The 17,449-nt window shown below is 33.7% G+C and overlaps 2 pseudogenes; one reads left to right on the forward strand and one right to left on the reverse strand.

Moving 5' to 3' along the window:
* Positions 1-55: 55 nt before the first annotated feature.
* On the reverse strand, positions 56-1,797 carry LOC114472529 (proteasome subunit beta type-8-like; annotated as a pseudogene).
* A 3,168-nt stretch (positions 1,798-4,965) lies between these two features.
* LOC114471800 (major histocompatibility complex class I-related gene protein-like) lies at positions 4,966-11,713 on the forward strand (annotated as a pseudogene).
* Positions 11,714-17,449: the final 5,736 nt, after the last annotated feature.

The following is a 17,449-nucleotide window of genomic DNA, read 5'->3' on the forward strand; positions in this document are numbered from 1 at the left end:
ATAACAAAAGAGGGATTTCAGAATCCGATAGTTTTTATCCAGATTAAACCTTATGAACAACTGGGCCCTGGAGCACGTGCAATCTACTCACTCTCATGCTGCGTTCAAGGACCCTCGGAACTCTGCAATTCAGCTTTAAAACTCCGACTTCAGTGTTGCTGACGCAGCACGTCCAAAATATCTCACAAACATGGCTGAAATAAATCATATTAACAATAAAGACAACACTGTTTATGTATTTAAAACTGTATTTTTTCAGAATAGTCATTTTTTGTACTTGTCCAACAAAGCAAGGCAACAATATGTAGCACATTTATACATTGTTACAACGTTGTTTTTAAATGAAATGTTTATATTTTTACCATTTTAATGTATTTCTATAATCAACTAAATAAAAACAATTTAAAGAAACATGAATAAAATGTGTCTGGTGTAAAATATGTTTGGTTGGTAACTTTAAGAATCTACTAGTCATGTTGGCTGCTGATCTAAAAAGTTCATTTAAAGCTCTGATACATAGAATATAGACAGTGTTTCACCTAAACTACTATTTTATATGTTTATTTAAATCATTTTGTGTATTTTTGTCATTAATTCATACATTATTTTTATGTTTGTTGTCCTTTTGTCTATTTTAATGTAATTTTATGTTTTTATTCATTTACTTTATTTTCTTGTCATTTTATAAATTTCTCTTATTTTTTGTGTTTTTATTTTTGTGTTTCTTTTTATCACTTTGTTTGTTTACTTTGGGGGGGCCACACAAAATTAGACCATGGACCGCATGTGGCCCCCGAGCCTCCTGTTGTCCATGTCTGACCTAGAGGTGATAAAATTAGTGATATATATATATATATATATATATATATATATATATATGTATTTAATCAGTGACTTAAACACTGAAATGAAGTCAACACAACTCATTATTACTTAGTTTATGATTATTTTTCACTGACGTGTCAAATCCAGGGGGACACGACTTTTTATTAGGTGTGTTTGGTTTATTGTATTTAACTTATTGTTTATGGAGGTAGATTTGTGTCTTTATTATTCAATCAAAGAAAATAAATGTTAAAATGAATAAAATCATATTTTGCACCTAAAAAAATGTACATTTGAATACTTTTATTAGATTGAAGTGATTTTTCTTGAATAATAAAGACACAAATGTACGTCCATCATCTCTTTCCATGACTTCAGATAAACACACAGGTTGTAACTTTATTCACTGATGGATATTTACAGGTGTTAGAAATGAACCAAAGTCAAAGAGTGGCTCATACCCAGATATTTCCCTGCAGAGGCCCTGGAGTCCACAGCCACGATGACTCCGTGTCTGAACTTGAAGGCCAGGGTGGTGGTGCCGTGGTTCAGTTCGATACAAACTCCTCCGTCACGGTTACAGGACTGTACAAACCCCGAGGGCTGAGGACGTGACACCAAAGAAGGGTTGAATGACACTCCACGAGGGTTTATTACACACATCTGGGTTTATCTGATAGTTCTTAGACTTTGTGCGTCTTTACGCGCCGCGGACGCATGGAGACGCACAAAGTCAGGTGATACACCGCGTCTGACGCTCTGCTGTTACAGCAGCTACAGCTTTGATTTGAAATAATGAAAAAGTCTGTGTTTATACTCACGTCTACACCCAAAGGAACAGAGAACTGCTGAGTCATGGTACCAAAGCTGTAGTGGTTGGGTCTGTCCATGAGATCCGTCTGTCCCGGAGCAATAATGTGTGGCCCGTCCAGGTGAATAGGGTTTGTACCCACTGACATCAAACAGAGCCATACTTTAAAACACCTGGAGGAACCAAACTAATCAATAAATCAACTCAGTTTGTTGAATACATGATCGATGATTTTCCAGCAGCAAATTCCAAAGTGAAAGAGATTTGAACAAATGTCAAAGTTTTGTCGTGTTTGTGTTTTATGACTTCAAAATAAAACACAAATCTACCAACTTTAATCCATAAAATTGATTATTGATTAACTTTTTCCTCAATGTTGATACATTACTCAGAAACATAGAAATCAGAGGTTTTATAATGGTATCAAATATTTTTTTAAATACCAAATATACATTTTCTACTTCATTACAAGCTTTTTATATGAATATGTTCCTATATATATATATATATTATATATATTATATATATTATATATATATATATTTGTCATTTGCACTAAACTCTGTACCTTTTAGTTTTACCATTAGTTTAACTATGAGTCCTTCAATCACCTGTAGTTTTAATTAATATAATTAATAATAAAAAGTATCTGAAACATTTAATATCCTATAAAAGTACAGTTTCGTCAACACAATTTTGTTAATAAGAAAATGACTAATAATCTGAGAAAAAATACATGTGAACAACTCAACTTGATATTTTCTTCAACTAATTAAAAAATAAACCTAGTTTAATCACATTGAACATTAATATGATCCCAGATCAGAGTTGGTTATTTAAACACTTATTTTAGGACATTCTTGTTGTTTTCACTACATTTTAGATCTAGTTTAGTTTTACTTTCGTTTTACAACCTGAGATCCTTCCTCTCAGTTGGCAACAGATGACGCACCGCCCTCTGTGAAATCCTATTGGTGGAGAGAAACCATAAGCTCCTGTTTTTTCTCTGTTTTTTTATTCTCTCTCAGAGTTCTTCAGGAACAAGGAAACAATCGCTCCTGTTCTTCTGAACAAACGTTGAATCTTTAGAGAAATTTGAAGGAAAAAAAAGCTCCAAAATACAGATTTGTTGATGAACGACTCATTCTTTTCTTTTTTAATTCCTCGTTAAAAATCAGAAACGTGTTCGTTTTCATTCCTGAAAGGATCGAAATATTTATGTTTTATTTTAATTTTACCGTCACTGATTTTTCGTTTGCTGAACCACTATTATCTCTGAAACAAGCCACACATTCAGTATTTTAAGGAAGAATTTGTTCTGCAGATGACTTCTGTGCATTTCTTCACATTTAAAACCAACAAAGTACAACAAACTCAACTGTTGATAAAAGTGCTTTCTGTTTTAGAAACATTTAACATTGTAGAGCTAATAAAGCTAACATGTGCTAACACTGCAAACTAACATCACCAGGTTTGATGTTTGCTGATTAAAAGCCTTTAAAAAGAACGTTATCAGTTCAGTCGAGTACCAACGTGTCCAAATGCACAGAACGCTGCACTCACTTGTTTTTAATTCATTACTCGTGTTTATTCTGTGATTCAAACGTTTCTAATCAAAGTTTTTTTTTTTTTTTGTGACATTTTTTCCAGTTGTGGTGAAAGTAATGCAATAAGTTTCTCCTCAGTGTTTACTTAATGGTGTTGATGGTTTTCAGATGGACTCACGTCAGTGCATGTTTTATATCCTAATCCTTCATCTTTAGTAGAGAAACAATGTTATTTTCAATAATAAATGGATAACATTCAGATACTAAAGAACACCAGTCTGTCTTCTTCTTCTTCTTCTTCTTCTTCTCTTCTTCTTTTCTCTTCTCTTCTTCTTCTTCTTCTTCTTCTTCTTCTTTCTTCTTCTTCTTCTTCTTCTTCTTCTCTTCTCTTCTTCTTCTTCTTCTTCTTCTTCTTCTCTTCTTCTTCTTCTTCTTCTTCTTCTTCTTCTCTTCTTCTTCTTCTCTTCTTCTTCTTCTCTTCTTCTTCTTCTCCAAGAATCTGTATCTACGTCATTTAAAGTCACGTCTGTAAAACTACAGGACATTTGGTCTTAAATGTGTGTGTGCTCATTCTGTTTAGTTCTGAATATTTAATCACTCGTAGCGTTAAAAAACTTAAAAAAATGTTTATTTTGTCACAAATCCTGCCCTATGCTCCTTTAAACTGAACTCATAGAATCAATGAACAGAATCTGACAAAATAAAGGTAAAAAAGTCATGATTAGCCTTATTTTCTTTTATTTAAGTATTTATTTATTTATTTTTAATAGAGGTTTTTCTTTTTCTCTGATGTAAAATAAAAATGATAGTGATATGTGTTCATTCCTCACAGGAAAAACAGCTGAGGTCTGCGTAATATGAGCCACAAAGATACAAACAGGTAAACGTGTGTGTCAGCCATTTCAAAACAAAGCACAAAATGGAGGCATGTTATAATATTTAGGTGTGGAACATTATAATGTGTCAGGTTGACGTCAGTACAACAACACCTGAATCCTGTTAGTTCACTTCTTCTTCTTTAACACAAACACTTGTTTTAAAACATGATTTTAAAACTTTTACAAAGCTTTATTTCAATGTGTTTTATTTGTAATTTGTCTGAAAGTGTTTTAAAACAACAGAATCACTTTCACAAATTTATAATAATTACAACTTTTAAAGACTCAGGAGTATTTATATGTTTATGATAAAATAGGAATAAACTTGTTTTATTCTCTGATTAATTAATTGTCCACTTTACAGCAGGTTTAGGAGGAGTTTAACTAATTCATGGAGAAAAAAAAACAACGCAGAATTATTTTAACAATGGGAAAAAAATATGAACATAACTCACACACATACTGGATACAAGTACTTTTTATACGTTGCATCTACTGCATATGTACATGACTTAGTTACCATGTAAACATGACGTGGACACAGTTTTAGGAGCTGGGATAATTTAATTGTTAATTTTTGACAATTAAAATAAGATTTGACTTTTGTTTTGTTAGAAATAAAAACAAAAACTATCTGACTGTAATATCCTAATCCTGTCCATGTAAAACGTTTTACATATTGTATTTATATTTTATTTATATCTATCATAATGTCTTATCTATCAGAGTTGGTTATTTAAACACTTATTTTAGGACATTCTTGTTGTTTTCACTACATTTTAGTTCTAGTTTAGTTTTACTTTCGTTTTACAACCTGAGATCCTTCCTCTCAGTTGGCAACAGATGACGCACCGCCCTCTGTGAAATCCTATTGGTGGAGAGAAACCATAAGCTCCTGTTTTTTCTCTGTTTTTTTATTCTCTCTCAGAGTTCTTCAGGAACAAGGAAACAATCGCTCCTGTTCTTCTGAACAAACGTTGAATCTTTAGAGAAATTTGAAGGAAAAAAAAGCTCCAAAATGCAGATTTCCTGTTGGTTTTGTTCACTTCTCTGCCTGAGTCTACAGTCTGTTCCTGGAACTTCAGGTAAGTTTGATTCAATCTGACATCGTTTCTACAATGATTTCTACTTTACAACCCGTGTGTAAACTCAGGACATTTGTTTTAACCACAAATCAGCACAAAAAAAGGATTTTAGAGTTGATAAAGAAACAGTGTTGGTCTACAAGTCCACACACAAACATTGACTTTGTGTTTAAATTCAAATGAGTCACAATGACACAAAAGCCTCTGCGTCATTAATTCCCAACAGGTTATTTACGGTAGTGTGACGTCACATTTACATTTTAGCTTTGACTGTTTTCTACTCAGAGTCAATCTGAGAGTTTGAAATAAATGTTTAAAAACATTACAAATTAATATACAATTATGATTGTAAAGTTTCTCATACTAAAAATATTTAGCAACAAACCACGTTTAAATAACGTATGTAAATTATTTCTGTTTTGACCAGATTTACAGCAGCAATATTTGTGAAATTTGTGACAATTTGTTTTCTTGTAAATTTCTCGTCAATATTGAATTTAAATGTTAAATTTAAATGTTAAATATTAAATCTAAATGTTAAATCTAAATGTTAAATCTAAATGTTAAAATTAAATCTAAATCTGAATGTTAAAACTAAATGTCAAATGTAAATCTTAAATGTTAAATCTTAATCTAAATGTTAAATTTAAATGTGAAAATGTCAAATCTAAATGTTACGAGTGAAACAAAATATTTAGCTAATATGCAAATTCAAGGAAAGTACCAAAATGAAAGCTCAAGATTTAACATTTAGATTTAGGACCTTTGAAGGAATTTATACAACAAATAAAATGTTCATAAAATGATAAACACTTTATTGGTGTTTGGGTTGATTTTAATTAAAAATGTATTTTAAATATTTAAACTTATTTATTCAGACTTTTAAAAGTGTAAATGTTTTTTCTGTTCATTTAGTTGAATGTGTTTGTATCTTTTTAACATTGTTGTTTAACTAGTTGAGTCTCTTCAATAAAAACTTTCATTTTCATTTTAAAACTGAACATCATTCAACCACATTAACTGTGACTAAACTGTAGTTTCTCTGAAATTTATTCTATTAAAATATAAAGTTACAAGTTTGACACACATCTGATTTTAGTGTTTTAATATTTATACATGAATATCTACAGTAAATAAATCATTAGAAAATTGGCTTATTTCAAATTGTCCTATTTTAACTTTGTTTAAATAAATGAAATAAGATCATTTAACCACATTAACTGTGTTTAAAGTTCACTTTCTGCTCTCTCTTCTATTGGATTCTTTTTTAATGATAAACATTTGACTTACATCAGTTTTTATGTCTTTAAAGAATCTTTACAGTAAATAAATTATTAGAAAAGTGGAAAAATATTTAGTTTGTAAAAACCTGGGTTTATTATGTTTGTTGAATTTAGTTTCTTATTTCAAATACTTAAACAAAGACAATAAAAACAAGACAGTACCAACAAAATATAAATAAACATTGTAGGAGGAAAAAACAATGAAGAATAATTAATAATTTCTCACCACATGAAATAAAAAAGTAGGACGTCTTTCTTTTGGTGGACATTTCACTAGGTGGCGCTGTCCTATGTGATATTGACACCAATGAAGCCAATCAGCTTCCTGCTTTGCTACAATAAAATGTCTAATTACTCCTAATAGTCGTGAGAAAAGTGTCAGACACATAGTTTATAAAGTCAATGAGTTTAGTTTGATATGAATGTGTTTGTAACAGCAGAGATCACTGTGATGTGTGTGATTGTGTGGATACGTTCATGTTGTTGTTCAGTGTCTGAATTCATGACTCTGACCTTTTCTTACAGTGCTGCACACTCTGAGATATTTCTACACAGCTTCATCTGACGTACCAAACTTCCCAGAGTTTGTGGCTGTTGGTTATGTTGATGATGTTCAGATTGATCACTATGACAGTAACACCAGGAGAGACGTTCCTAAACAAGACTGGATGAAAGACATAACAGATGAAGAGTACTGGGAGAGACAGACTGGTAACTTAATGGGTACTCAGCAGGTGTTCAAAGTCGACATTGAAATCTTAAAGCAGCGTTTCAACCAAACTGGAGGTTAGTTAAAGTTCTCTTGTTCTTTCTAATGCTGATGTGTGACAGTGTGTGTTAATGCTTGTTGTGTAGCTGTAAACACACGTGTGGACACACACTGAAAGCGTGTCCTTCAAACCCTGAATAGAAAGCACAGCATCACTAAGTGAATGCTGCAGGAACCATTCCCAAAGCTGGAAAAATGCTGACGTCAGCACTTCCTCCGTCGTCCCTCGGAGTCACTAGATTGTCATTGGACGCTGAAAGAAGCTCCATTGTTGTGGACGTTGGATGTGATGATGTTAAAGGTGTCAGTGAGAGACTTGAAGCTCTTCTGTTTCCAGTCACATGTAGTAGCGCCTCCTGTTGGTCACATAAAGTCATGCAGCTGTGCTTTGTGTTGCTCCTAAAACTGGATCCTACTTTCACATCTTTGTTCACATTCAGCCTTTAAAAGTCTGACTTTAGAGTTTAGAAACACCAGAGTTTGTGAGAGTGGAGCAAAGAAAAGCAGTGGAAACAGTAAACCCAGATAAACAGAGCCCCAACACTAACTGGGAACCACTTCAACACCACAGATCTTTGTCTGCACCAGTTTGGAGCTCTTTGTCATGTTTGACTGAGATCACACATTTGGTGACGTTTGTTTTGGAGCATTTCTTTTCTTTCTGTTTGTATGAACACACTGATTGAAGTGAGACAAAGCACAGGCAGCATCCCAGTAAGATCACTGGTTTGTTAGAGTGGAATAAAGAGCAGGCTGGAATCAATGGTTTAAACCACTGGTTCTCAACCTTTTTTAGACCACCACCCCCAAAATAAAGGTCCCAGAGAGCGGGGACCCCCACTGTAGCTGAAGGTGGTTGAACACAGACATGAACATTGAAGAACAGTCATGTGGAGACAGGACCATCTATAAGGGGGAATAAAGGAGAGATTTTTGGGGTCCATCCATAAAGTCAGTAAAATGATGGTCCATTGTTCTATGAATCTGTGATAACCACATTTATTTATTCATCTGAATAATATCCACTGTTATCCAGGAACGTTTATTATTATTATTATAGTCATCTTAAAGATGGAAATCCTGGTTTTAATCACTAATAAAATGGTTCAAAATGACCAAAAATGGTGGAAAAGTTGGTGAAATGGGATTTTAAAAACCACAGAAATTAGTTAAAATTTAAAAATTAGAGTGGATAAAAACAGACAGAAAAAAGAGTTAAAAAGGGTTTCAAAGTGTAAATATTGGAACATTTAGTTTAAACTGGTAAATAATGGACATGACAAATGGTGAATGTGGTTAAATTTGTTAAAAATAATCATGAAAAAAAAGGTTAAAGTGACAATACTGGATCAATATATGTGAGATTAGGTTGTAAAAGTGGTTAGAAATGGTTTATAAGTGATGAACATGTCTGAAGAATGTGATGTAGAAGTGTCAGAAATGTGGGAAATGTAGTAAAAATATATTAAAAGAAGCAAAAATATGGCAAGAAAACATGATGAAAATAGGTTAAAATATGGTGAGTTTGGTGAAGTTGTAAGAAAAAGATAAAATGAGCAAAAATTGTCTTGCATTGTTTTTAAAAATCTAGTTTCTTGAAAGAATCTGACGGACCTCCTCACAGGTCTAGTGACCTCAAATGTGTGTGTGTGCGTGTGTGTGTGCGTGTGTGTTAATAGATCTCTGTGTCTCTCAGGTGTTCACATTGTCCAGAATATGCTCGGCTGTGAATGGGACGATGAGACTGGAGATGTGATGGTTTATGATCAACATGGTTTTTGATGGAGCAGACTTCATCAGTCTGAATCTGAAGGAACAGATCTATGTGCTGCCTAAACCAACAGGCTTTCATCACTAACTCAAGGGGAAAATGACAAAGCGTTTATGTCACAACTAAATACACTACCGTACTAAGGAATGTCCTGAGTGGTTTGAAGAAGTACGTGAACGCTGGGCGGAGCTCCCTGATGAGAACAGGTAACTCCTCTGAGGACACATGAAGGACAACAGTGTGTCTTTATCAGTGTGAATGAACCGTCAGATCACAGTGGTCCTCATTTATCAACCGTTGGTACGTTCAGATCTGAGCCGTATACGCTACGATCGATCTCACATCAGGTCTGAGCTCATGTACCATAATCTGATTGAGACTGAAAATAAAGTATTAAACAATCCTCAGCTTTAAGTCATTTAAACATAAGCACAAACACATTCAGAACAGATCAAAACACATTATTAAAAGCAGTTCAACTAAATAAAATGATTTGAAATAAACCCTGGCTGAAAACATCATAAATGATGAGTCATGTTTAAGGCTTTTTTAATGCTTCATTTATTTAAAATGTGATATTTATGACTTAAAGCGTGCAGACTGAGGCTGATAGAAACATTTGACTGATTTTTTTTACTTCAACTCTTTTCTCTTGTTGTCCCTGAAAGTGTTTTTAAAAGTTGTGATAAATGTTCACAGTGAACATGATGAAATGACCTCTAAACTGACCTCTCTTTACTCTCCAGTAGAGCTGCAAGCTAAACACCCACTTTAATAATCACTGATCACATTATTAGTAGAATCAATAAATCCTCCTCCTCCTCTTATCATTAAAAGTTCACTGTTGCTCCTTGTGGTTCCTCTGCAGATCTTCCCTCCATCCAGCTCCTCCAGAGGACTCCCTCCTCTCCAGTCACCTGCCACGCTACAGGTTTCTACCCCCGCTATGCTGTGATGTTCTGGAGGAAAGACCAGGAGGAGGAGTGTTGGAGGGCGTGGACCACGGAGAGATGCTCCCCAACCATGATGGGAGCTTCCAGATGAGCGTTGACCTGAACATTTCTCTGATCAGAGCTGAAGACTGGAGCAGGTACGACTGTGTGTTCCAGATTAAAGGTGTGGAGGAAGATCTCACAGTCACTCTGGACAAAAGTGTGATTTTAAGCAACTGGAGAAAGTCTGATGGAGGTGAGAGACTCACTGAGTTCACCCTCAGAGCTCAGTGACACACACAGCATCACACTGTGTGTGTGTGTGTGTGTGTGTGTGTGTGTGTGGTGTGTGTGTGTGTGTGTGGTGTGTGTGTGTGTGTGTGTGTAGGTGTTGTTGCTGGTGCTGTTGTTGGAGGTCTTCTTCTTCTTCTTCTTCTGCTGGGGGCCGTCTCTGGATTCTTCCTGTGGAGGAAACGCTCTGGAGGTAATAAATTAAAGCTGTTTTTATGGATCTTAAAACACTTTTATTTCACTTTTGTTGAATTTCTTTGAATCCATTATTTTCCTTTTTCTCTGTTTTCTTTCATTCAGGGTTCAAACGTGCCAACAGTGAGTCCTTCTGATATTTACATTTTTACTGTGTTTATGAGTGACTTTTAATGATAATATCAATGAGTTTTCTATGAATCCTTTGGTCTTTTGTTGAATTTCTTTGAACTTTCCCTCTCAATCTAAATAATTAATTCCTTTTTCTCTTTTTTGTTTCATTTCTGGGTCCAACGTACTATATTTGCAGAGACTCGTCATTTTCCTGGTGTTTATATCACATGATTTCAGTCATTTTTAATGTTAAACTGTTGGAAAAAACTCCAAATTCCAACAAAATCTACTAATTTTCCTGAAATTATTGCAAAACACTTTCCTTAATGAAATAGAAATTGGGCAAAAATCTAGATAATTTAAAGTGAGGATCCTGTTGGGAATGAGGTGGAAAAGCACTTGTCGTCAGTTCTCAAGTAAAAGTATAGATATTTGAATAAAAAATGACTGATAAAAGTAAAAGTATTGAAGTTGCTCCATTACTTTAGTAAAAGTAAAAAAGTAAATGCTACTAAATGTACTTAAGTAATAAAATAAAACAAATATCAGTAATGAGACCTGGTTTTTAAACCAGTAAATTTCATCTCCTTTATTTTGTAGAATCTTGTAGAAACACATGGAAACAAGTTAAATCTGTTTCCTTTGAACACCTGGAGAATTTAGCTCTCATTATAAATAGTAATAAAAAGTGCAAATGCTGAATTAAAGCCAAAGCAGCTTGAGTTTAACATTTTGAAGCTGTTCATAATGTTATGGCTGATATGTGTAAATGTCCAAATGACTTTAACCTTAGATTTGATGTGTTTTTCAGCCTCTGACACGTCGTCTTCCTCAGCTGGAGAGTCAGAGATGAAAACTGTGAGTACATCATCAAATGGACAAAGTGATGAAATGATAAAAACATGATGAAAAAGCTTGAGGTCAAACCAGAGCAATCACATGATGTGTTAGATGGAGCTGAGCTTCTAAACATGACATTGATGTTTAATGCTAATAAAGCTGATAGATGTGATGATAAAGCTGTGTAATAATGTTTCTCTGTGTTTGCTCCTTCAGGGGACCAGTGAGGAGCAGAGAGGGATGATAACAGCACCCAGCTCCTGAACGCACCACAACAAACATCACTTTGGACTGGACTTCAAGTCCAAGCTGTCAGAAGTGCAGACATTGATCCTCCAGATGTTCTGTTCATCACTTCAGGATGTTGGTGTTTCCAAAGCTCTGTCCTGTCCCATGGATCACTTCTTTCTTGGACTTTCATCACATTCACTGCTTTTTCATTTAAAGGGTTACACGTTGGTTCTGACAACATTTGATCAACTTTGGGTGATCAATATGTTTATCACATGTTGGTTTGGTCTAGAATTAATAGTTGGATAATTAGACACAAACATATTCCAATGGCTCCTGAATTTAGTATTTTATGGTTAAAATAAACAATAATGATAAACATGTGTTTCCTACAGGACAAAATAATAACAGTTTAAATATTAAATAATGGATAAAACAAATGTTAATAACTTTACCTTTAGAGAAAATAACCACATAATTAAAGGGAAACATTAGAAAAGATATGATTTTGTCAATAAATCTGATTTTGAGGAATAACTTTTATTGATCTGTTTCTATTAAATGAGTAAAAACTGAAGAAATGATTTTATTGATGTTCTTCTTTTTGTGTTTATTTGATCATTTTTGTCTTTTGTTCAAATATGTAAAATCATTAAATCTATTTGAACAACAATAAACATATAAATGTTAATCACATGTTGGTTTAATAATAGAGAGTGTGAGTAGTTTTGGGGATCACAGATATTATAAAAGTGAAATAAAGGAATTCTGAAACTAAGTCAAGACTCTTAGAGTTTTTCTTTGTTTCACACAATATTCATTCTTTCACATGGGGGGGTTTATTAGACTATTTCTCTATATTTATTCAGCATTTAATCCCAGTATAACTGAGGCTATTAATACTTCCTGGTTTGTTGTATTTGTCAGTGAAACTGGTTTTCCTCTAAAGTTTGGGCGTCTCTGCTTTAAGGATGGACACATTCAGCTATGTCAGCATCACTTTCACTTTGATCCTCCAACTATTCTCAACACACACTTGTATTTGATGTGAACTAGAGTTGAAACAGAAACATGTTGGGTCTGACTAAACACTGGATCATCCATTTTTTGGGAGTGTGTATTTCATGGATTCACTCATTTTTTGGATGGATTTCCAGATCAAATACAGTTACAACATGTTTTATAAGAGGCTTCCTTTAGGTTGGAATAATAAAGCAGTGTTCTAAATGTGCTCTATGATCACTTTATTTATCCCTGTTCATAAATCTATAGAAACCAGGATTATTTAATGCAAACTTCACACATTTTCATCACAGGAATAATTACAAACTAAAGTAGTTTTTAACATCCAACATTCTCATTTACAAATGTCAACTATTTAGAATAGACGTTGACTGGAGGCTTTTCTATACATCTTTCTATTCGTGACCTTTTATCATCTCCAGCTTCTTCACTTCATCCAAACTTCAGTTTGATTCAACTCAGCAAAAATAGTTTGAAACTAGATCCAAAGTTTCATTTGGTGATGTTTTCTCCTCCAGGGACTCTGTCTCTTTAAGAAAGCCCCTGAACAGGTTGCAGGTTCTACTCTAACACCTAAAAACTCTCGTGAACTCAGACACACAAAGTCATGTGACACACGGCGTGTGACGCTCTGCTGTTACAGCAGCTACAGCTTTGGTTAGAAAACAGAACAACCATCACTGAAGCATCACATCAGTCACTGGATGTTTGGCTCTTTACAAAAGGAGATTTAAAAAATTAACTATGGATGATTTTTGGATTTTTATTTGAAAATTCAGAAATAAAGATTAAAATTCAAGACTTTTCTTTATCAGGGTTGAGAATGGATCAACAAAGTTTTTTTTTTTTCAAAGTAAAAGCGCGTTTGAGGTGTTTTTTCTTCTTTTTTCCCATTTTCCTCTTTTCATTTTTTCTTTTTTCTCAAATGGAAAATAAAGACATTTGAAACATTTTAAATGCTGAATAAGTATTTAATATAATATTTAATTAAAGTTTGATCAAATAAATACTTGTGATTAAAACTGTGCAGTTGTTCATGTTTAAGAGTTGGAAAAATACTACAAATATAAATATAAAATATTAAAATGTATCTGTTTAATAATAAATCAGGTGATAACTTCTGATATAGAAATGTATTTATGTATTTCATGGTGAGCCACTAGAGGGCAGCACAACCACAGTAGAGAATGATCACAGTCTGATATAAAGCTGCAGTATGTACTATTACATCAGTGCTAAAAATACCCATTTGATTTTAACAATGTTTTATTGGCTCCATCAGTGAAAAACTGATGTTTAAAAATGTTATTTTTGCATCGACTCCAATTGTTAGAATGAAAGAGAAACTTAAAATTTAGATCGTGAGATACATTTATAATATTTTCCAAACTTTCCAAATTGTTAAAAAAAATATATATATATATAATACTTTTTAGCAACAATTTGCATTATTATATTTAGAAAACCATTTAAAGTCAAACATTTAGATAAATCATAAATGTGTGTAGATATTATGTTTAGGACAGTCTGACTGTTTGGTGTTAATTAAACTAAAATTGTGGGAGGAGATTATGTAACTCAAATATAGATAAACTAATGTTTTTGTAAGTTTTGCTGAGTCAGGAGCAGAATCTCCTGTATTTGAACTCATTGTCTGAACAACACAGAACTAAGGATTTATTTGTAGGGTTTTGCTTTTGTCCTAAAACATAAAACATTATCTCAGTCATGTTATTATTTATTGCAACAACGAGAACTTTGACATTTATTTACAATAATAATCCCAGAAACAGTTCTTGTCCTCTGATAAACAGAGGTGAACATCACACCTGCTGCATTGTGTATTAATAAACCATTTACTACAATGTCTGCAGCGTCTTCTCTTCACCTTCATCAGGAAATGTCCAGAAGGTTCTTGTGCACATCCTGTGGGGGGCGTGAACATGTTTTCTTGGAAGACGTTTGAACATCACCTGGGGATGGTCTCTTCCCATCATTCAAAGGACTTCCTGCTGCATCTGGGCTTTTGTTGCCTGAAGATAATTGTCTTCTCTTCAGAGCTTTCAGTGTTGTGTCCACCTGGAAAGAGATTAATCAATATTAATATTATTAATCAATTCATGTACAACATGCTAAAACTGCATGATGATACAAGTCAAAGATACATCACAAATATGGCAAAGAGCAGAAGCTAGCTGTGCCTGGAACCTTCTCATCTTCAGTATCTCCTTCTTTGGCATCTTGAGAGCTCTTGTAGAGGAACCAGGCGTTGACCACAGTAAGGGTGATGGTGTGAAAGAAGATGTACATGTAACAACGCCAGGATGGAGAACTTGTATTTCACTGTAAAGGAGTCCAACAAGTCCACGCCTCCCATGGATTTGTTGTTGTAAGGCTTTTCAACGTCAATGAAGGTTTTGGTCCCAGCGTTGAATCTCCAGCACAGGTTCTGGTCCAGCAAAGGATGACATGAGTGTGACTGCCATGTTGTCATACCATGTAAAAACACAGATGTTGTGTTTAACCTCCACTCTGTGGTCAAAACTTCCTCCACCCTTCTTCTTCAAGCTCTTCTCATCTTCAAGCTCTTCCAGTTGGGTAGGCGTACCTTCTTGGCTGTTCCCACATAATGGATTCCATGCTCAAGGAGCTTCACTACTAATGGAACAGAGGTGAGGTCCTTGTCCGCGTAGATCTTGTAGTTCTGACCCTTTGGAAGTGTGGAGACAAGCTTCATCACAGCATCACTTGACAATTCACGTGTTCCAGTGTTGCTCCTTTGGTAAACATCGATGTCAAGCATCATTCCAGAGATTCCAGCTCTCACCCATACTTTGAACCCCCATGGGTGTGGCTTTCCTCACATATACTGCTTGATGCTGCTGAACTTCCCCTTGAAAGGAATCATCATGTCCTCCACAGAATTGTGATCTTCAGGAGACATTTCTCTGTGAATGTTTCAAACCATGGTCTGAGTTTCCAGAGTTTGTCCCTCTTTTCTCTTTCTGTCAAATTGTTCACAAAATGTAATGTTGTCAACAGAGGTTGGAACCTGTTGCAGATTACAGAGTGATTCACCACATCTACTGTATATCACAAATGTCTATGGTAGTTAATTTGAGCAAGCCTTGCTTTAGAGTAATGACACCTGAACAAAACGTTAAACTGGATCAAAATCATTTGATTTTAACAATTTTTTATTGGCTCAATAAGTGAAAAACTGATCTACAATGATTTTGAATTGTTAAAAACAAAAAAAAATGTTAAATTTAATGTGTAGAAAAGCATTTAAAGTCAAACATTTTGATAATATCTACAAATATTTATAGTTTATCTTGTTGAGGACAGTCTGTAGATAGTTTGGTGTTAATTGAACAACAATTGTGGGATGAAATTATGTTTAATGTAGTTTTACAGTTTTTGATGGACAGGATTTGTGAAAAAAATAAACATAAATTTTAAGTCTTTTAATTGAATTCAGCTTTATTTATACAGCGCTAATACAACAAAAGTGATTTCAAAGCACTATCAACATGTTTATAGATGATGAAACGCTCTATACCAAACAGAATGAGTCCACACACAGAATTCTACTTATTGCCATAAACAGATTGTGATATATTTTGTTCTGCTGTTACGGACACAAATTTCCTCGTTCGGTTCTTCTTGACGTCAAATGACGCTGATGCACGTTCTTGACGGCTTGGAGAGGCTTCACACCACAGGAAATAAAGAAGAATGAGAAGACGTTGTCTTGGAGACTGAAAGAAGACAAACATTGTGGACCCTGATAATTATTAGCCTGCTTATCTTTTTTTTTTTGGTACTGGAACAAATTTAGATTGGGGACAGAAAGATATTAAAAATGACATTTTTGGAGTTTGTTGGACCCATTTCTATTATTGTTTATGGGGTGCAAGCCAATGAAAATAATTTAAAAACACCAATAATAACAGAAAATATGCATTATTTTGTTGTTTTCCTGAAAAACATAAGAAAACAGAATTGACAAATTACTGCTGGATCATCAATTCATCACATTAACTGTGTAAATGTGTCAATAGTGCATTATTAGGCTTCATTATTCAAAGCAAAATATATATATTTTCCAATTTCTATATAATTTATTCCAGTAAAAAAAAAACCCAAATGCTATATTAAAGGTAAAAATCACTCATAATGGGGCATAAGTGAAAATTTCAACCTTGAGGTGGATCAATAAATATAAATTGATTTACCAAATATTTTGCAAGTCTTCATATTTTGGTCATTGGAACATTATTAGACTAAGAACAGATTGATTTTAACATTGTGGGGTTTGATGCACCCTAATACAATACATAAAATAATCAAGCACAAGTAAAAAGTTGCTCAATTAAATAATACTCAAAGGAAAAGTGACTTCACCCTTCATGTTTATTTATTGGTAATAAATCTTGGTACGGTTCCCTTACATACAGTAAACATCTCATGTAGAAACTTAAAAAGAAAGAGAACAATTCTATCACAAAGGGAACTTAGTTTATTATTCACAAAGGCATCTGTAAAAATAAAAGGTTTGTCAAAATGTACAATAAAAACTAAAATAATTAAAGTTCTGAGGCTCTAAGTACAGTTACTGTACATTTATGAACTCTAAAACATGCCAGATGTTCCATGTGTGTAACATCATAAAAGGTAGAAACCGTAACTATAGGAAGTGGCTTTGATCAGAAATGGAACGTTTAGGAACGGAATTAAAAAAAATATTCACAAAAAATAATACTTACTTAAAAAAGTACAAGTACCCATAAAATTAACTTAATTACAGTAATGTGAGTAATTGTTATCTATTACTTTTACCATAATTACTTT

The sequence above is a fragment of the Gouania willdenowi genome, chromosome 11, assembly GCF_900634775.1.
Source record: "Gouania willdenowi chromosome 11, fGouWil2.1, whole genome shotgun sequence".
Classification (NCBI taxonomy): domain Eukaryota; kingdom Metazoa; phylum Chordata; class Actinopteri; order Blenniiformes; family Gobiesocidae; genus Gouania; species Gouania willdenowi.